This window comes from Calypte anna, chromosome 3, assembly GCF_003957555.1.
Source record: "Calypte anna isolate BGI_N300 chromosome 3, bCalAnn1_v1.p, whole genome shotgun sequence".
Lineage (NCBI taxonomy): Eukaryota > Metazoa > Chordata > Aves > Apodiformes > Trochilidae > Calypte > Calypte anna.
In genome coordinates, this window is record NC_044246.1 from 83,322,622 (window position 1) to 83,340,943 (window position 18,322).

Genomic DNA, 18,322 nt, shown 5'->3' on the forward strand with positions numbered 1-18,322 from the left:
GTTAGATTATAAGGACATGAGGCAGAATGCCATGCTGGAACAGTGAATCCTTCTTTACCACTGCGTTTGAAAGACCTGGTCTTAAAATTAGCAGATGTTGTGGGTGGCTTTTTAAACTAGTTTGTGTACAGTATTGTGAGCAGCCTGTATAATATGCTTCAGTGACTGAGCCCTATGTCACTAACTCTCCCAACCCTTGTTTTCTGAAGCGACAGTGTTATCAGATGCCATTTCAAGGAAAATGCACCTAAATCATAAATACTTCTTGTATTATGCTTCTCATAACCTGCATCTTCAGTGGCAGAAAAATGAAAGTAATACAGAATCGCTTAATCAGCTGGGCTGGAAAGGACCTCTGAGATCATCAACCCTTGATCCACTACCGCCGTGGCTACCAGACCATGGCACTGAGTGCCACATTCAGTCTCTTCTTAAAAACCTCCAGGGATGGACAATCCACCACCTCCTTGGGCAGCCCATTCCAATGTCTGATCACCCTCTCTCCCCTGGCAGACCTTAAGTCCATGTCCTCTTGTCTTACTGATAGCTTCCCAGGAGAAGAGACCGACCCCCCCCAGCTCCAGCCTCCTTTCAGGGAGTTGTGGAGAGTGATGAGGTCTCCCCTGACTAAACAGCCCCAGATCCCTCAGCCCTTCCTCATAGGACTTGTGCTGGAGTCCTTTTTCATCAGCCTTGTTAGTCTTCTCTGGATCTGCTCCAGCACCTCAATCTCCTTCCTGAACTGAGGGGCCCAGAACCGGACACAGTTGTAAACTTTCAGGTCACAAACATCCCCAAATGGGTTATGCTTTCAAAAGGAACTGTATAAATGTCATGATGAGGTTCCTTCCATGTACAAGTCAAAGGATGATGTTATTAATTTTAAGTAAAAACATCTTCTCAATGCCATACTCAATGCATTTGTCTTTTAACCTGAAATGGTGTCCTTTTTATTGACACAAACTTGTCATGGAGACAGATACAGCTGAACAAATTCACAGCCATGCATGGCCTAGTGAGGTTCCTTAGCCATACCCACAGCATGTCAGAAGAGATAAATCAGTACTCTTTTCTGATTAGTTAGGGCACCTATCCATGAAGCATTTTGAATTGAGTTGGGTAGACCTCAGACTATAGCCATGGAATATGCCCTCAGAGCACTGGCCCTGGTCAAGGCTATACCAACACAGCTAAAACGCTGAAGTGTGAAAATGCAGACGAGGATGAACACTCAAAAAAACATACATGTCACAGAATGAATGGCAAAATAGAGCAATATGCTTTTTCACAAATTTCTCTCTAGGCTTCTATGTAACTGTCTGTTCTTAGAAGTGTTCAGGTAATGTGTCTTGGAGTTTCAGAGAAAGTCAGCAAAGAGCCTTTACAGGACTTTACCTCTATGCTTCAGACATGGGAGTGAGTGCTCACAGTTCCACATGCAGCACTACAGTCTACCAGATGTTAAGAGTAAAACTATGAAATTCTAAGGAACAACCAAAAATACTTACTTACAACACAGTCGTGGAAGTGATTTCCAAGCAAGCCAACTGCTGCTCTAGACAGTTTGCTGGATGATGTGGCTCAGCTCTTTCATACAATCAGCACTTACAGTTATATCTAGAAAAGGAAATAAAACCAAAATTCTTTGTAAGCCACACACAAATAATCTTTCTTTCTGAAACCCTAACCAGGTTACAACTAGCATTAGTATGGTTTGATAAAATTCTCATGCCAAGGTTCTCATGTGCCACCTGCTTACAGGAACAAGCTCCAAGGTGCAAAGTTAACCTATGGTGCCAAAGCTGAGAACGACTGAGCTTGAGAAAAAAAAAACATGTTGAGCATATCAAAGCACTGAAGAAATGCACACAGCTGTTTTTCTCTAGTTCTACTTTCAGCATTTGCAGGAAATGCAAGATGAAATACTGGCACTAAGCACCAAAAATTGTAGGTGATTTTAGCAAGGCCAGGAATTCCAGGCACCAACTTCTTTTTTCTCTCCCTTGAGTGGGTATTCACTTGTAAGTTGTACATGTTACCAATTCAACAACTGAGCAAATTAATGTTCAACTTAACAGTCATTGTTAGATTGGGAGGTTATTACTGCTTGTTCTGCTAAAGTGACAGATTAAAATACATTTGTATCTGAAAAGTTGTTTTCTACAATACATATTTGCTGGTTTTTTCTACCAAATAATTTTTTCCTATTGTATGAACCATCACTGCCAGCTCCACCACAGCAGCTGGAATCAGCAAGGAGAGCCAGCACGGAAGGGAGAGTGCTCAGCCTCCATAATTTCCCTTTGGGCTGTCATTTATTAATTTTTTTTCCCAGACATTTTATGTCGTTTATGCCCTGACAGAAGAGCGTGCTTGCATTTGTGGGACATGTTCTGCTTTTAAAGCAAAGACAAAATCCAAGAGCAAAGAGAAGGCTCCACTTCATCTAGCCACATGCCTGAGAAACCTGTTTGCTGTCAGGCACTGCTTGATGCAGAGGCTGGAGGGTTGTGATTTCCCAGCTTTGTAGGTGATTATTATTAAGGGAAGAAACAATTTTCAAAGTTGAGCTGACTGGTAAAAAAAAATACTCCATGTTGAATTTTTGCAGACTCAGATCCATTTTATACTAGTAAATGAGCTTTTATCCTTCCTTCATGCTTTCTTTTTTTTTTTCCTTTTTTTTTTTTTTTTCTTGTAGGGTAGCTCACAAGCTGCTGACAACTCACACTGTGTACTAAGAGCTGTTCACACCGCACAAAGTGTTTACCACTCACAACTGATGCTAAAAATTAATTTACAGCACCACTACAGCAAGATTTGACAAATTGTCATGTGTTGACACAGTCATAAGTTGTTGGTTAAAAAAAGTAACACTTCCCTCTCCTGCCACCTCATGTTTGAGACCAGGGATGGGCACATTATGCAAAGTTTGAGGGTTTGTAAGCTTCACAAATGTTTGGGCTTCACAAAACAATCTTGGTTGTGAAAGGTTGGGTTTTTTTTTTCTTACAGTTAGGCGTGTGTTTATTGCCAAAAAGGCTCTAGCAAGAAAAAAAAAAACCTCTTTCCCATCTACCAAGATCTGTGTATTGTGCAAAACCTGGAGAAAAGGTTGTAAAATAAATAATCTTGCACAATATTTGTTCTAGATAAGATCAGACTAGTGACAAAGACCCTGTATCAGCTACTGAGAGCTGCAGACACCACCCTCCTACTATAGAAAGGAAGGGGGAAAATATAGCTGCAAGTAAGAGTTTTAATTGTTCTCAGCTGTCACACAATGTTATCTTAAGAGAAGCATTTATTTCTCAATTTTTCTGTAGAGGTCTATATAGGAAAAAGAGTGGCGGCATTCATCAGACAAGTCCACACTGATTTCCGTGTACTCAAGATAGTGTAAGTCAGCACTCGTGCCCATGGCAGCTCTTAAATCTTAACTCCTCCTCTTCTTCCTCAGGGTAGGATAAATAAGTTTACAACCTGGAATCAGTAATGGACAGAAAGGTGGTCTCAGCTGAAAGGAGGAGTGCTTCAGTGGAGATGCTAACTTTACTCTAGCCCCCCCCTAAAGTAAATCAAGGAAAAGAATCAAGGCAAATGATGGAGAGGACCAAGCCAGGAGGAGATAACCAAAGTATCGATTTGGTTGAAGTGTCAATGACTTCAAATTATCCTCGTTTTTCTTGTTGTCTGAGGTTTAAGTTGCTCTGTACTTCTGTAGAGGAATCTAAATATGCTAGGGTGTAGCAAGACGAACCTCTTTTAGGGAACGGCGCTTTAAGGTCCAACCAAGTGTTCCAGCAGAGACTCATGAGTAGTGCTCTGAGCCTATAGCCCTCAGGGTTGACCAGCCTGGATCAGTGCTGTTGCTCCAAGAGCGACTGACCTCTCTGCTGGCTAGCTCTGGACTGAGCTGAGCCTGTAAGTTCAGGCCTCACCTTTTATTGGCCCCCTGGTCCTGCTCATGCGCAGTTGGGGCCTGCCCTAATCAGGCACAGGTGGGCTTAACACAAGCTCACGCCCACTACCTGGCAATTAGTGGCACCTGGTTGCCTCATTTTACTACACTAGGGACTGCCATCCAGCAAACAAACCAAGCAGTCAGTTGGATTTCCCTCCAGCGCTGTCGATGGTCAGGACAGGAAGACTTCCAATGCAGGAGAGAAGAAAGAGAGGCAGGATGTGCCCAACCCCAAGGCAGAAATCAAAATGCTGGTAATACTCCAAAGCAGCAAAGCACAGTACTGCAAAATGAGCACTCTCAGCGACTGCCAAGTGGGCTTCATTTAAAAGCCACTGCTCTATATTTGCACCAGCAACCTGCTCCAATACCATTTCCGAAGCTCCACCACTTCTCAGAACATATACTGAGCAAAAATGCAGAGGAAATTCACTCAGGAAATTAACTGGGCAATCAAGGAGTTAATCTTTTTCCCAAACTCTTGTACTATAAAGAGATGCTTCAAGTGGTTCCTAGATCCTGAAGAGCAGCAACATTGTACCTTTGCAGAACCTGCCCACCTGCCCCGTGCCTGCATCACTGCCAGCATGATCTATGCATTCTCTCTACAAAACTCAAAACATGTAACATCAACCAGAAAGAACTCATGCAAAAAATTAAGGGAGGATGGCATTTCATACAGGCTCTTCACTGCTCATGCCTCACGCACTCTGTACAGAATTTCTTCATCATCTGAGATGCTACTCTGGCAACTGACACGCATTACTCTGTGACAGATCTAATGGAAGCAAAGGACATTACGTCATTACAATCAGTATGGACATTATCTTGTGCTGCTAACTGGAATGATATCATCCATGCTTAATTAACTTAGATTGCTGTACATTTAGAAAAGCACTCAAGGGGCAGCTCTTACCTCCCTTCCCCAAAGTAACAAAAATTTATGAAGACTTTCAGTGCATCTCATGAAATACAATATTTCACTGGATCCAGTCCAAGACTCAATGAGGTTGAAATAAAGATGATTCAACTATTAAGTCAAAACATTCAACTGTGCAACTACCCGGAAGGTAACACTAATTTTCCTCCACCTTGGGGTAAAACTAGAAAACCTAAAGTTTTACTTTAAGTTATCTCAACTGCCCAAATACACTTTCCTGTGCATTTTTACATCTTTGCTGTATAGAAGAAAACACAAGGAACTCAAACTCCTTGAGTTCTTACCTTGGGATGGTAAAAGCCACCTGAAACTGTTCAAAAAAAGTTTGCTAGGTTTTTTGAGAAAAATCATGTATTTACTTGCGACAAATTTTTCCTGAAAGATCCAGTTTGTGAATGTGAAGAAACCACCCACAAGAAAAAGGTCCTTTCTTGATGAGTCCCTTGCATGAGCTTGTGCCCACTCAAACCAACGCAGGGCCAGTGCAGATGGGTTCAATATCAGGGAAAAGCAGAGCAAAGAGCTCCTGTGACCTCCCTGCGTCACACCTCTCTGCTCTGCCATTTGAGTTTTGGCAAAGGGAGGATGGCAGAGTCTTGGCTGATCCCATAGCTGCACTTCCAGCAAGCTCCTCTTGCTATTTGCAGGGCACTAGAAGAAAGCCATAAAAATTACATTTGTGCCAGCAAGCCCTTACCAGAATTTTGAAAGCAAAAGAAAATATATGAAGCTGTCCTGCCATCTCGATGATGCACACAGGTAACCCTGCCTGCCTGAGTTGCAGACTCTGCGAAACAAACTCCCCTGGCCAGAAATTTAAAAAGAAGAAGAGTTGCAGCTTTCTTATTCCCTGGGCACCACTTTTCCAGCCAGCAAGGACAAGATGCTAACCCAAATGCTTCAGAGGTGCTGGGGTTTAAGAGCCTCTTCTATCTCAAGGCAAGTGGCACCAGTGACTACCTGCACTGTTGGTAGTTTTCCTGTCACTGCTCTAACACCCACCTTCATGTCACTGCAAAGGTCACCATGTCATAGCTTTTACACTGAGGTCTGCCACCCACCAGGAAACAAGGAAAGAGCTACTCTGGACAGTCTGGCAGGACCTCCTGGGAGCATTTGGGGGTGGGGGAAAACCTTACAGCTTTCTACTTGGGGAAAGGGGTAGAGGGGGGGAGCACTTAAAAAATGGTTCCAGTTCTTAAACCTCAAGGGATGGAGATGCTCAAATTGCTTTCAACTAAAAGGATCCCAACCTGCACCAGCTTTGCACATCCTACCCTTTAAAGCAGAAGAAATGTGGCAGCCCTATGAAGAATTTAATCACTTGAAAGCCAGCATCCATGTTTGCCTGTTGCCATTCCACCAAAAGGAAGTGCAAGGATTCCTTGGAGATGGTGAGGTGCTGGTCATTCATCCTTCTCTCCTCCACATTTAGCACTCACGAACTAAACTGACACAAACCTGAATACTTATTGGTTCATCATTGCTAAAAAGAATGACAAAATAATCCCGATATACTCAAAATCCCTTCACAACACATTTCAGTAAGCCCAGGAATCAAATAAATATGTCATAGAATGGTTTGGGTTGGAAGTGACCTTAAAGGTCATCTAGTTCCAACCCTCCTGCATAGGCAGGGACATCTCCCACTTAGACCTGGTTGCTGAAAGACCCATCCAACCCTGAACACTTCCAGGGAGGGGGCATCCACAACTCCTCTGAGCAACTTGTTCCAGTGGTTCATCCCCTTCACACTGAAGAAATTTTACCTAATATCTTCTCTACTCTGCTCCATTCCACTCCCCATGTCCTCTGAAGCAATTTATGGGGTGTTCACGGAGCCAACATCCCCTTTATCAACTCTTTGGTACTTCCCTCAAAACTACAAAAGCATCCCAGTTTCAGGATTTGCTGGGCCACAGTGAGGATGTGTTCAAAACGTTGTCTGTTCAGCAAAAGAGATGCTAATGTTGGCAACAGGAATATTGAAGAGGCACGTGGCCATATGAAAAAAATTCATTCAGCACAAAGCAAAGCAAGACTAGGACACAAGGATCCTAAACTAATCCGGTTCCTGTGTTTCCACTGACTTCCCTCACCATTGGAAAGACTTTGGTTTGGATTTTAGTCAGGTCTGGTTCACAGTGCTCAACTTCGGCTGTCAAAAGAAAACCCCAGCCCTGCTGGAATGCCTTACACATTACACAGCCTTGCAAAAATTATTAGCTACATTACAAGGCATTTCCCTTTGGGGACCAGAAAGGGTGAAGAAAGGGGATGGAGAGTGACAGTTTGTGGTTTCTAATGCAGCAGCAAAAAAATAAATAAGTAAGAGGAATACAGGATATAACGTGTTTACATTTGTCAAAACAAGTTTCCTGGAGACATGGAGGGTTTGTGCTGCTGAGCTGTCACTTCAGCTACAAACTGCTGCCTCATGCTATCAGGAGGTCAGTCACTGACCTACTTTCTGATAGAACTGAATTAATTTGCTACTTTTGTACACAAACCTTTTTCCTTTTTTTTTTTTTTTTTTTTTTTTTTTAAAGAAATACTTAACAAACCCATAAAAAGCTGCCTTTTATCCAGCTTGGAGCTTCAACTAGTGCTGTGTGAGGCTATTAAATACACTGGCACTGAGCCCACTGTGCTTGGTCTGCTTACTCTTTTGGAAAAATCTGTACAGAATATTTTTAATGAGTTGATGCTGCAAATAACATCTTTCCTTTTTTAACTCCTGCACTACACTAACACCAGTGATATAACCCGCTACAGACAATAACAGAGGCTGGCACTTGACTGAGCTGTTCTTTATCTAGGCTGCTCCTGAAGCAGATGCCTACCACAACAGGATTAGCTCCCCAAATAGACAGATGCATGGCACAATATATTTATAGCATTAAAACACATACCTGGAATCAGTAATGGACACAAACAAATAGAAAACAAGATGAGTAGGTGCAACTTATAAACTAAGCCCCTACTGATCTGATCATCTCCTGCACAGAGCCAGGTACCAGACATCTGTGCACACCAGGAGGCGGAAGGAGCACTTAAACAGAAGTATTATACTCAGAAAGTGAAGTAGCAGAAATAGTAGCAAAATAGGTGCCACCTACTTGCTCTCTTTACTAAATTGCTACATGTACATAGCTCTAATGTCACTACACAAGTCCTTTCCTTAAAATAAAATCATGGTTGAGAATTGGACAGATCTTCCAAATCCATGGACCACCAAAATATCCAAAATCACTTCTTGAAATGATCCTTAGCAATGCCATAATTGAATAGAATTCCTTCCTGGGTGGACTTTTCTTTCTAGGTCTCTTGGGGGTAAAAGCACTGCTGTTTGGAAAGAAAAAGCAGAGTGTGATCTGTGAAAGCAGGGACATTCTGCATTTAGTCTCTGGACTAACATTTGCGAAAGGAGAAACCACCACCTAACACTTGCTTTAGATCTCTTCTACATTTTGGCCTCGCCCATTAACCTCACCCTTCATCTGCAAAGTGAAGATAAAGATCTCCTCTGAGTGCTTGGCCTGCTTAGTACCAAAATATTGTGGGTGAGACTTGCACTTTCCTTTGCATTTCCCCAGGGTCCAATCTAACAATAGTGGAGGTAGTACTGACCACTGAAATACAAGACAACTGCTGGTATCACAACAGATTTATGATCACTTGAGTTCCTGGATTTGATGAGACTCATGTTGCCAAAGATAACTATGCCAAACCCAGCACTTGCAACTGCATTTTTGTCAACCTTTTTAGCTTTCATCTGTGCCTCCTTACAAGCCCTGAATCTGAAGTTCAAATAAATCCACTAATTCTCTCAAATCCGCCAGGATTTGAAAACATTAGGGAAGTGTCAAGATGTCAGCAAGCTTGTTCTGCAGAAAGGAGTGCTTTGTAGTTTCAGAGAGAAATAGACAAGGGAACTATTTAATGAGAGGGTGGCATATTGACACATCGATAGGTAAGTAATTAATAGCTACCTTCTCTAAGTGGAAACTTTTCTGAGTGAAAACTTCAGTTTATATGAAAAGCTACAAGTCAACTGCTGCCATTTTTAGGTGGATAAGAACTGTAACATGTTACCATCTCTACTATAGTGAAGGATTTTATTCTTTTAAAGCAAATCACAACGACTTTCACATAAAACAGCATGTGGGAAGCAAGGAGGTAACAGAAGGGGACACACCAAAGTAATGCTGGTGTTTGTAACTAGAATTCTAATGAAAAATGTTTTAAGGAATCCATGAAAACAGAAGAGAACTGCCACCAAAAGTCAAAGCTAAGGCAACAGGTTCATTTTGGACCTTTTGGAGCATTGAATGGTTGTATGAGTGCTGTGACTAATACAGAATATTAGGCAAATAAGCTCTTTATGTTGTTAGCCTCAAACATTTTCCTGTTAAAAATGTCCAGTATTCAACTAGTAGAATCAGAACCCTCACCTAATTCAGAACCCTCTTAACCCTGATGTGCAGGTTTCTTTACCAAATTTCTGTAAAGCTTCAAGTAGAGCACACAGCATCTTAAAGTACACAACAAGGCAAAGTGGAAAACTAGTCTTGCTCCAAGAAATAGTAAGTATAAAACAATTAATTAAGCATTTAATTCTTTTTACCCCTCATGTCTGTCTTCACAGATTAAAGTCTCTCTCAGCAATCAACCAGTTTTGATGTCATGCCAGCAGTGGCAGCACTTCAGCTAAAAAGGCACTGTCAAGCAGGATGAAGTTTTCCTTCTCCCTGTATTCACCCTGGCAGAAGACACGGCTTTACTTACCCTAATTCCTGAGGATTGCAGACCAGTCGTAAGTGGCAAAGGTACAACTGAATCACACTGATGGTTGAGACTACATCCCATAGAAGCCATCTCACACCCTCCTATACAATGTAGGAATAGCGCCCTATTGGCTTTGAAACATATTCAGGAATTTTCAATTGTTTTATTGTACTTCCTTTCCAACTTTCCTATTTACTTTTCCAACCTACATATGCCTCAGACTAAGGCATACTATAAACAAGAAACGTTTCCCAGCACATTCCTTCTACAGAATTCAACCCCTGCCTTAAATCCATGGACACCATACCATGTCATTCACTCAGGGATGCTGCACACAGAGCTCAGGAAAGGAGAGGGAAGAGGGATTTCTCTCATTGGGAAGGAGAAAATACATCTCTCTAATTAGTATCCCTGTTTCTAGCAGTTTGTTTTCATGCTGGTCCTACTGGAACTGGTGTTGGCAGAGCCCAAATAGTAGGCCAGTACTTTTAAGGCTTTGCAATAAATAATGACAGTCACTGATACAATGAGCTGTGCATTCGTATCTGCCAACTCAGGTGAAGTAATCACTGACCTCCTGACTGTAAACTGCACTCACAATGCACATTTGGCTGCCTCACCTGAATCACCCCTGCTTTATCCAGGCATGGCAAGCTCTGGACTGGCAGCCCAGGCTCTGGAGCAGCTTTCTGAACCAGTAAACCAGGCTGCCAGCTCCCTGGGCAGCAGGGCCCTGACCTGCTCTGCCTCTGGGCATCACTACAACATAAATGATAATAACAGAAATATCAAAGAATGGTGAATAGTCAGTCCTGGAACCACAGCATGCTTTACAACAAATGCCTTGCAGCCCAGAGCTCGAAATAGAAACCTGAGTGACAAAAACTTTGCTATATGGAAGTCTGCATCCAAAAAAAAACCCAACAAAACAAAACAGCCAACTGTTTGGCGTCTCGGTTTCCAACCCCTGTGAAGTCCAAATAGCTCAAATACAAATCTGTAATATTGTTCTCTGAGTAAAAGCTATTTTAAACAAATTTTGGCAGCCACTGAGAGTTGTAACAAGGGTGCCAGCTGTATGGTTTCTTGCCTCCTTTTCCTGGCTCCAGAGGGGACACCCATCTCCTCTGCTGGAAAAGCTCTGATACCTCCATCTTCCCTCAGACCAAGGTATTACTACAGCTAGGAGGGGCTGTCTTTGCAGCTCTCTGAGGATAGATAGAGAATATCATTAATAAAACCCAGAACCTCTTACCAGAAACTTTTAAAAGTTCCCATTCCATAAAACAAGCCTGAGAGAGAGAATACGTAATAATGAGCTGCAAAGTCCTTTTTTACAGGCATTCACTTGAGATGACCCACATTAAGTCATCCAGTTTGCCATTTAACATTTCCAAACTTACAGCAGTGTAAGAGCTTTTACAACCACACATGATCATGTCACTTTTTTTGCTTGATCCATAAAAGTGCCTGGTGTATTTTTTCATTTTTCAGCAAAAAATAACATCTCCAAACAACTGTATGGTCTGCAATAGCTACTTGCAAATATGCGAACATCTAATTTTTGCATCACATCTGTGCTCTTCTTTGTCACCAGACTCCCCTGAAACATCTGAGCATGTTTCAGCTTTGCAAACACCAGCTGACCTAGAACTTTGGCTGCAGCTCAACTTGCCATTTAAAGGATTCCTTTCCCCGAGTCTCCAGGCATCACAAAGCTCCCTTCCCACTTTCCTACCTGGGAATACGTGATGAGAGGGCAAGATTAAGCCTCTTGACCACACATCACAGGCTATAATGCATTAAACAAAATATAATAAATAAAAATAAATGTCCTCAATACATATATTCCATTTTTACAACACACAGTGCAGGAACACGAAGATCTACAGAAGGGATTGGCGTACTGCATCTGTGTTAGATGGAGGGAGCAGAAGAGGTCAGCTCAGGAAATTTGGGAAGCCAAAGCAGGAATGTCTGACATGGAGACAGCACTGCAGAAAGAGGAGAGGGATTTTGCACTACCACATCAAGGCCTGCAGGGAGAGGAACATGCAGGGGAAGTAGTGGGGATGGGAAGGGGTGCTGTTCAAATGGCATTGCTGGCAGAGCATGAGGTCAGCCAAAGGAAGTCACATCATTCCTGCAGAAAACCCTGCCTGAATTGTCCTACTGGGTTAGAACATTCATCCTCACAGAAAGAGTGCAGTGCTCAGACTAAGTCAACATAACCAACTCAGGATTAAGGCTATGGGAAAATAAATCCCAGGAAGCAAAGCCACTCCTGACAAACTGGACACAGAAGGAGTTCAGCTGCTGAAACACACAAACAGAGTGACATAATATTAGAACATATTTTTATGCTTACTAAGACAACAACAAACCAGAGCCTGAAGCTGTATTTTGGGCACGCTAGCTCCAACTATCTTTGGACAGGAAAAGTGAGTGTGTACAGATGTTCCAGCAGGCATGGAGAGGAGAGAGCTGGAAAAAGCACTTGCTCACTTCCGAGCCTTATTAAAAATGTCTGTTGTATATCAGGGTGGGAATACATAAACCAGGCAAAGCTGAATTGAAATAAAAATTCTTAAAAGGTAGGCAGTATGCCAGCAGTTGGTCAGGGACTGGTGAGGTTTAAAGGCTGCACATCTACCCCAGCTTCACATCTCCCAGTGGATGTTTTCAGGTGTTACTCCCTCCTGCAGTCCCTCCCTATGTTTCACTCCTCCTGCCAGCTCTTTCACACAGCTTTCTAACTATCTCACTTTCACAGATGCTCTCTTGGAAGTATGACTGAAGCTATAAATTCACATCTACACATCTGTACCAAAAATAGTTTTTCTAAAAGCTATTCTTCTCCCCTATTGATGGTGACACAAATGATATAGGGGCCTCTCTGCAGCTTTAAATACTGACCAAGACATGGAGCAAGGAAAACAGCAATAATGGAACTTTAAAAAACTATGTATGTATGAAGCTGCAATTCCTGGAATAATTATCTGGAATTTCTATCTGTGAAGAATTAAAAAATAGACGAAATGGCCTCATTTGTTCCATGGAGCAACCATTATTTTTTAAACTAAAACATAATTACTGCCTCCCTTCAAAAAAAAACCTTCAGTGCTTCAGTGAGAAGACAGATCTAATTTACTACAATCACTGCTCATCTTGCAGAAAGATGAGGGCAGCCACCCCATTAAGTAAAATTAAGACTTCCCTTGAAATAAACACTATATATATAAATAGGACAGAAGATTAGGATACTTCCATGTTAGGTTATGGCTGAGCCCTTGTTTTTACCAAAAAACCCCCAAACTAACAAGGTGTGTCAAAGAGTTGAGATAAACCTCAAGCACAACAGGCCCTGCACCAGGGGTGCTTTCTGTCACAGGGATGGATATCCCTGCTGCATCCCACTGACCTGAGCTCCAGGCAAAGCAAGCACAGAGTACCCATACACCTCCTGCACACAACTGGATATTTGTATCCTTGCTTCCCAAGGAAATCCTTGGTGCCATGACCAAAGCAAGCAATGCATGCAATGGCTCTAGAGGTGATCTGTGCATACTGACAGTAAAAAAGACCCTGCTCATCTCACAACCTCCAAATCTTTCTTAAACCCAGGTCAACAGCAAAGTAGAAACTCTAAAGCTTGTGCTCTGGGCATGATGCAGAAGCAGCTGCTTGTACAAGACAACTGTGATCTGTGTAGAGGCACATCTCCTTTGAGGTCAGCTTGGTTTTCCTTTCTGGCAAAGAAATTAACCGTGGGCAACCACTGGGTTAATAATGGCAAAGCAAATTCCAGGCATGAACACATGGGAGAAAGAGCAGAGCTTTGGGTGATGGAGACAAGCCACCAGCTTGCTGGCAGCAGGGTGACAGGGGAACCAGATAAAGGGAAACAAAAATGCACCAAGAAGAGTAAAGGGAGATAACAAAGAGACTGGCTAAAAAAAAATTATAAAACCAAAGGAGGGAAGCTTGGCAGATAGGGACAGTGCTTGCAGAGAAAGTTCTATATGGTATATTTAAAACAAGGGCAGGGAAGCAGGAGCAGAGTTCAGCACTGGACCTGGAAGTGTCTGGTCTGCACTGGCAAATGTCTCATCCTCCAGGAGTGCCCAGGAGCTTTCCTAAGCTCTTCTTATGTCCTCCCAGTTCAACAGAGCACAGTGTGACAGCCAGGAGCTTAACAGAGGATGTCTGTAATATTGGTGTTGCAATGGTATTTGCCATAAGTTTTACTAAGATTTTAGTATTTAGTAAAGCTGCTACTGTTTTTATTGAAATTCACTGACACAAAGCTTAAAGAGACAGGGAGGGAAAAAGAATAGCTGAAATGGAAGTTCAGCTTCTTTCAACTAAATTTGTTAGTAAGTTCATTGTCATTTTTTGACAGAATAATCTTTCCATGGTGAATTATTTCTACTGGAAAAAAAAATAGGAGACCAACAAATTGCTGGATACAATTTGTGCCTTAAATTATAAAGCAATTAATGGCATTTTAGCAGGAATTCTTCTCTCCAGAAATAAAATCCCTATTTCATCTCATCTAAATTGCTTGGTCAGCTTCAAATGAGTGCAATATAAATCTCCTTCTCATACTGCTTCTGTTATCTCTGATAAAGGGAAGAGACAGAAGGTAATCCTGTGTTCTGTATTCACTGACACATCATTTTCATGCTACACTACACTGTAATTTATTTCTAATGGGATAAACCTCTTGTAGTCATCCTGCATTGTTCAGCCACACACACATCCCCAAAGGGTACCGAGGCTGCGGGACTGGCAGGTGCAACACTCAGGGGCCAGGAATTAGGATGTCTGTGGCACATTTCAGTGGTGCTACAGCTGTGAAAATAAACAGCTAGGCTGTATAATTAAGGTGTGCTTTTATTCCTCCCCACCCGCAGCCTCCTGGAAGCAAGGCAATCAAAGAGTATGACACTTCTCAGTAATTCTTGTAATTGCCAACTAAACTTTTAATTTTGCATCTAACGGGTTTGAGACAATCCAAAAGACATGCAGAGCAAGAAGACATTAAATGAGGTGGAAGTCAACTGAAACTAAGAGGTCCTTATAGTCTTAGCCATAACAAAGATACTGCTTCATATGAAAGAAAACATTTTTGACACTATTTCTGCCGTCCTGATCAAGAGGAATACAAGAAATAAGCAAACCAATGTATGAAAATGATGCTGGGGCTCTGAAGTGCTATAGGTATATTTTTAAAAAAAAAATAATATTTTCATTGAGTTTAAGAGAACAGGATGATGATGATGATATAACCCATGGCTTTATGTTTATAAAAGCCTTCTTCAAATAAAAGAAGTCTCGAAGTCTGGATTTCAGGCCAAACTGAGAATGCCAATTATTCTTGATGTAATCCTGAAAGATGGCTAGGTGCAAACAGAAAGCTACCTCTGATGTTCCTACAGAAATGCATATATTTTTAGAAAACATCCACATTTATTTGTAAGCCACTTTTCTCTGTCAAAATGTGCAAGACTACTACAAAATACCTAATCTGCTGCTAGGTAATAAACAATATCAAGCACCACAACTTAGATATGAGAATGTCAGTACTCCTATGCCTCTCCCCCCACCTCTCTACTTGAGCTGATCACTGTACTCACATATGGAACGCACCTTATAAATTAATCTCAAATATTAGCCAATCAGTTGTCTACTGATTATCTAGTTAGCCATTGAGCAATGGTATGGTAACTCCAGCAGTTTACAACAGGAGTTGTAAACTCCTCTCATTCAGGCACAAGATAGAGACAGTCATCTCTCAAGGTTTCTTTTGCAGAAATGCAAAGTGACAGTGTACTCATCCCACCATTTCAGGTACCCATCATCCAGGAGGTGAATGAACCCTTTCACTGCCAACAACAGGGACTGAGAGCTCCACTGTGGCCACCTGAACCTGGACAAACCCCTGCTCTAGGGCTGCTGGCAGCCAGGGATCTGCATCTGGTCTCCTGGGCCAAGGTTGCTGGCAGCAGCATTGCAGCAGCTTTGCCATCTCCAGCTGGACAAAAGTCCTCAGGGCACCTGACCCCCTGGGCAGGATGACAGCAGCAGCAGCAAATCTGCAGAGAAATGGCAGAAGAAATCTAATACTGGACACTGGCAGTGGGGCTCCAGTTGCTTTAGACTACTTCTCACTGCAGATTATGAATCTGCCCTGTTAGCTCTGGTTTACCAACAGTTCACGCTTCAAAAATTTGACAAAATAGCCCAAGGGCTAACTCCTGCTGAACTCCATTCCTGCTGCCACGAACAATTTGTATTACGACTTTGTTCTAGGGATGTATCTGCAACCACTTATGTGAAGGGCCCAAATGACTTGATTCAGCCTCGCTTTGATGCTCACGTCCATGTTGGGATGAGAGGGGGAAGAGAAGGTGGCTGGCTACCGGTTTTAACTGGGATTCAGCTGACACCCTGCAAGTGGAGCTCCCTACAGAAACCCCGGAGCAGACTTGCCAGATGCTCCTGTGCACTGGCCAGGGAAGCCCTCGGGCATCCAGAGCTGCCCTCCAGCAAGCTCCCAGCTCTCACAACTGCTCTCTGTTGCATCCCGACACAGGGGAATTGGGGCCAACCCTCATTCTGATGTCTGCTGATTTCAAAATTTCAAATGCAGCAGGTCTTGTGTTCATTTAAGGCTCTTCTCATCCAAAACTACCTCTTAAATGCAATCCAGATGAGTTCCTTGGCGTGGATAACACACACAGCGGCTGCCCTCCCTGTCTGAAGCTCCATTTAGCAGATTGTTTTCAAAAGGGAGCAAAATTATTTTAGATAGACTGCCTTTCACTGTGGTTGGAAGGGAGCTCCTTAACCATGCTCCCAAGTCCCTCTTTGCTGAGGGAAGGTAGGAAAACTCACTCCACCACCAGTGCAGGAAAATGCTGTGCTTTTACTTAGCTGTTTCTGATGCTTATTGGTCCTTGCAGGGAAAATGCATGAGTTGGCTCTTGTCTGGCAAACAGATAAGTGCACTTTGTCAGCCAGCATGTCTAGACACAAAGGATGGTGTCATGTGAAGTGCAGGGGTCTGCCTGCAGCTACTGCCACAGCTCCATTCCCTCTGTGTGGGGGCCTTTGCTGCAAGGAAAGGGCAGACAGAAAGCAAATCTTTGGGAGCAATGCTCAGTCCCAGGCTTTTCATTACCAGGAGCTACACTTCTCCTAAAAGGTTACTGAGAATAACTGCTGGAGGAGGAACCAAAAGAGCTAAACCTGGCTAGTTGGGAAGGTGGTGGTAAATGGTAATAAATGCCCTTGAGGCATGTGCAAGTAAACTACAAATATTAAACCCAGGAGGAAGACACTGGGATTTGCACTGGAAACAATTCCATGACACAGAGGTTGGGTTTGAGTTCTGGAGCTGCCTCCCCAGGCACTGGACTGGAATTGTCTTGCCTTAACATTTAAAGCCAGGCTGGATGAGAAGTAATTGGAGGTTAACAGGGAGAGCACAAGCAGATGATCGAATAAGCCTTTTCTGCCTTAAATTTCTAACTCGCTGAAAAATCAACTTCTAATCTGACACACTTATGACACTGTCACTAGGAATAACAATGATGACTTCTTGTACCCAAGTATAGACATCAAAAGAAGAGCAGCAGGGATGAGGTAGTACAAATGGCCTGGCAAGGGAATCACAAACTACTTCAACCCTAGAAGTTGAAGCATAAGAAGGTGCTTATCTGCAGTGATAAAAGCAGGGAGAATGAGTAGGGTCTGAAAACTTCTCCACAAAAGCAGAATTGGCATAAAGGAACCAAAGCTATAAAGAACACACAACTGAAGTGTTATTTGTGCAAATGATAAAGGATTTTAAAAAAGAGCATGAGATGTTATTTTTGTCCCCCCGTTCCATGAAGTGGTCTAAAACTCAATAACCTAAGCATTTTTTTAACTGTAGTAACTGCCATCATCTAAAGCATAAATCAAAAAAATGCAAAACAAGCACCTATAAATGAGGAAGGTGAGGGCTAGTGTTCACCTCTGAAGATCATTTGTAGCTACACTTAAATCACGTTAGGTCGCTTTAAAATAAGCTGCAAGCAACTTCTTTACTTCCGCTACAGCATGTGCTTCTTTCTTATTTCCACAGAAACTTGCTTCACCCAGTGGATGGCTGTGAAACCAGAAAAAGTAGTGTACTGTCCACTGTTTCTAATTAAAATCCCATAGTCTTGTGGTCAGAGAGCTCTGGAGAACTGGCAAGGTCACCTTATTTGCTTGAGGTCAGACAGAAAAAGCACACTAGACCAGAGATGACAGATCTTTTGGCTTGTGCATGCAATACAGTACTCAGCAGCCAGGGGAAAAAAAAAAATAAAAAAATTCAGGGAAGCTCTGGATCCTCCCAGTAACCTAACATTAAGTAGGCTAAATTCACAAAGGAGAAAACACCATGTAAGCCCCCCCCCTCCCAAGTGAACCAGGAGTAATTTTTTCCCTCAAAGGCTTCTTGCACCCACAGTTGTTGCTCTGGAAGCCAATGCAGCTCCATTGTCTGTGCCAATCTTTGGCTGTATTCTGCAGTTTTTCTGAGTGATTGGGTGCCAGTAAGCGCTCACACTCCAAGTAATATCTGGTCTGACCAT

At 42.5% G+C, this 18,322-nt stretch overlaps 1 protein-coding gene across 6 annotated transcripts in view; it reads right to left on the reverse strand.

Annotated features, from left to right (window-relative positions):
* Positions 1-18,322, reverse strand: part of BACH2 (BTB domain and CNC homolog 2) — a 190,891-nt gene that overhangs the window by 103,922 nt on the left and 68,647 nt on the right. For 4 of the 6 annotated variants that reach the window (XM_030447795.1, XM_030447797.1, XM_030447799.1 and 1 more), the window contains one exon: positions 1,509-1,617. The exons of 1 other annotated variant lie outside the window; for it this stretch is intronic. The gene's annotated coding sequence lies outside the window, so the exon portion shown is untranslated. The remainder of the gene's footprint in view (positions 1-1,508; positions 1,618-18,322) is intronic. One more of the 6 variants, XM_030447796.1, reaches the window with a different exon arrangement.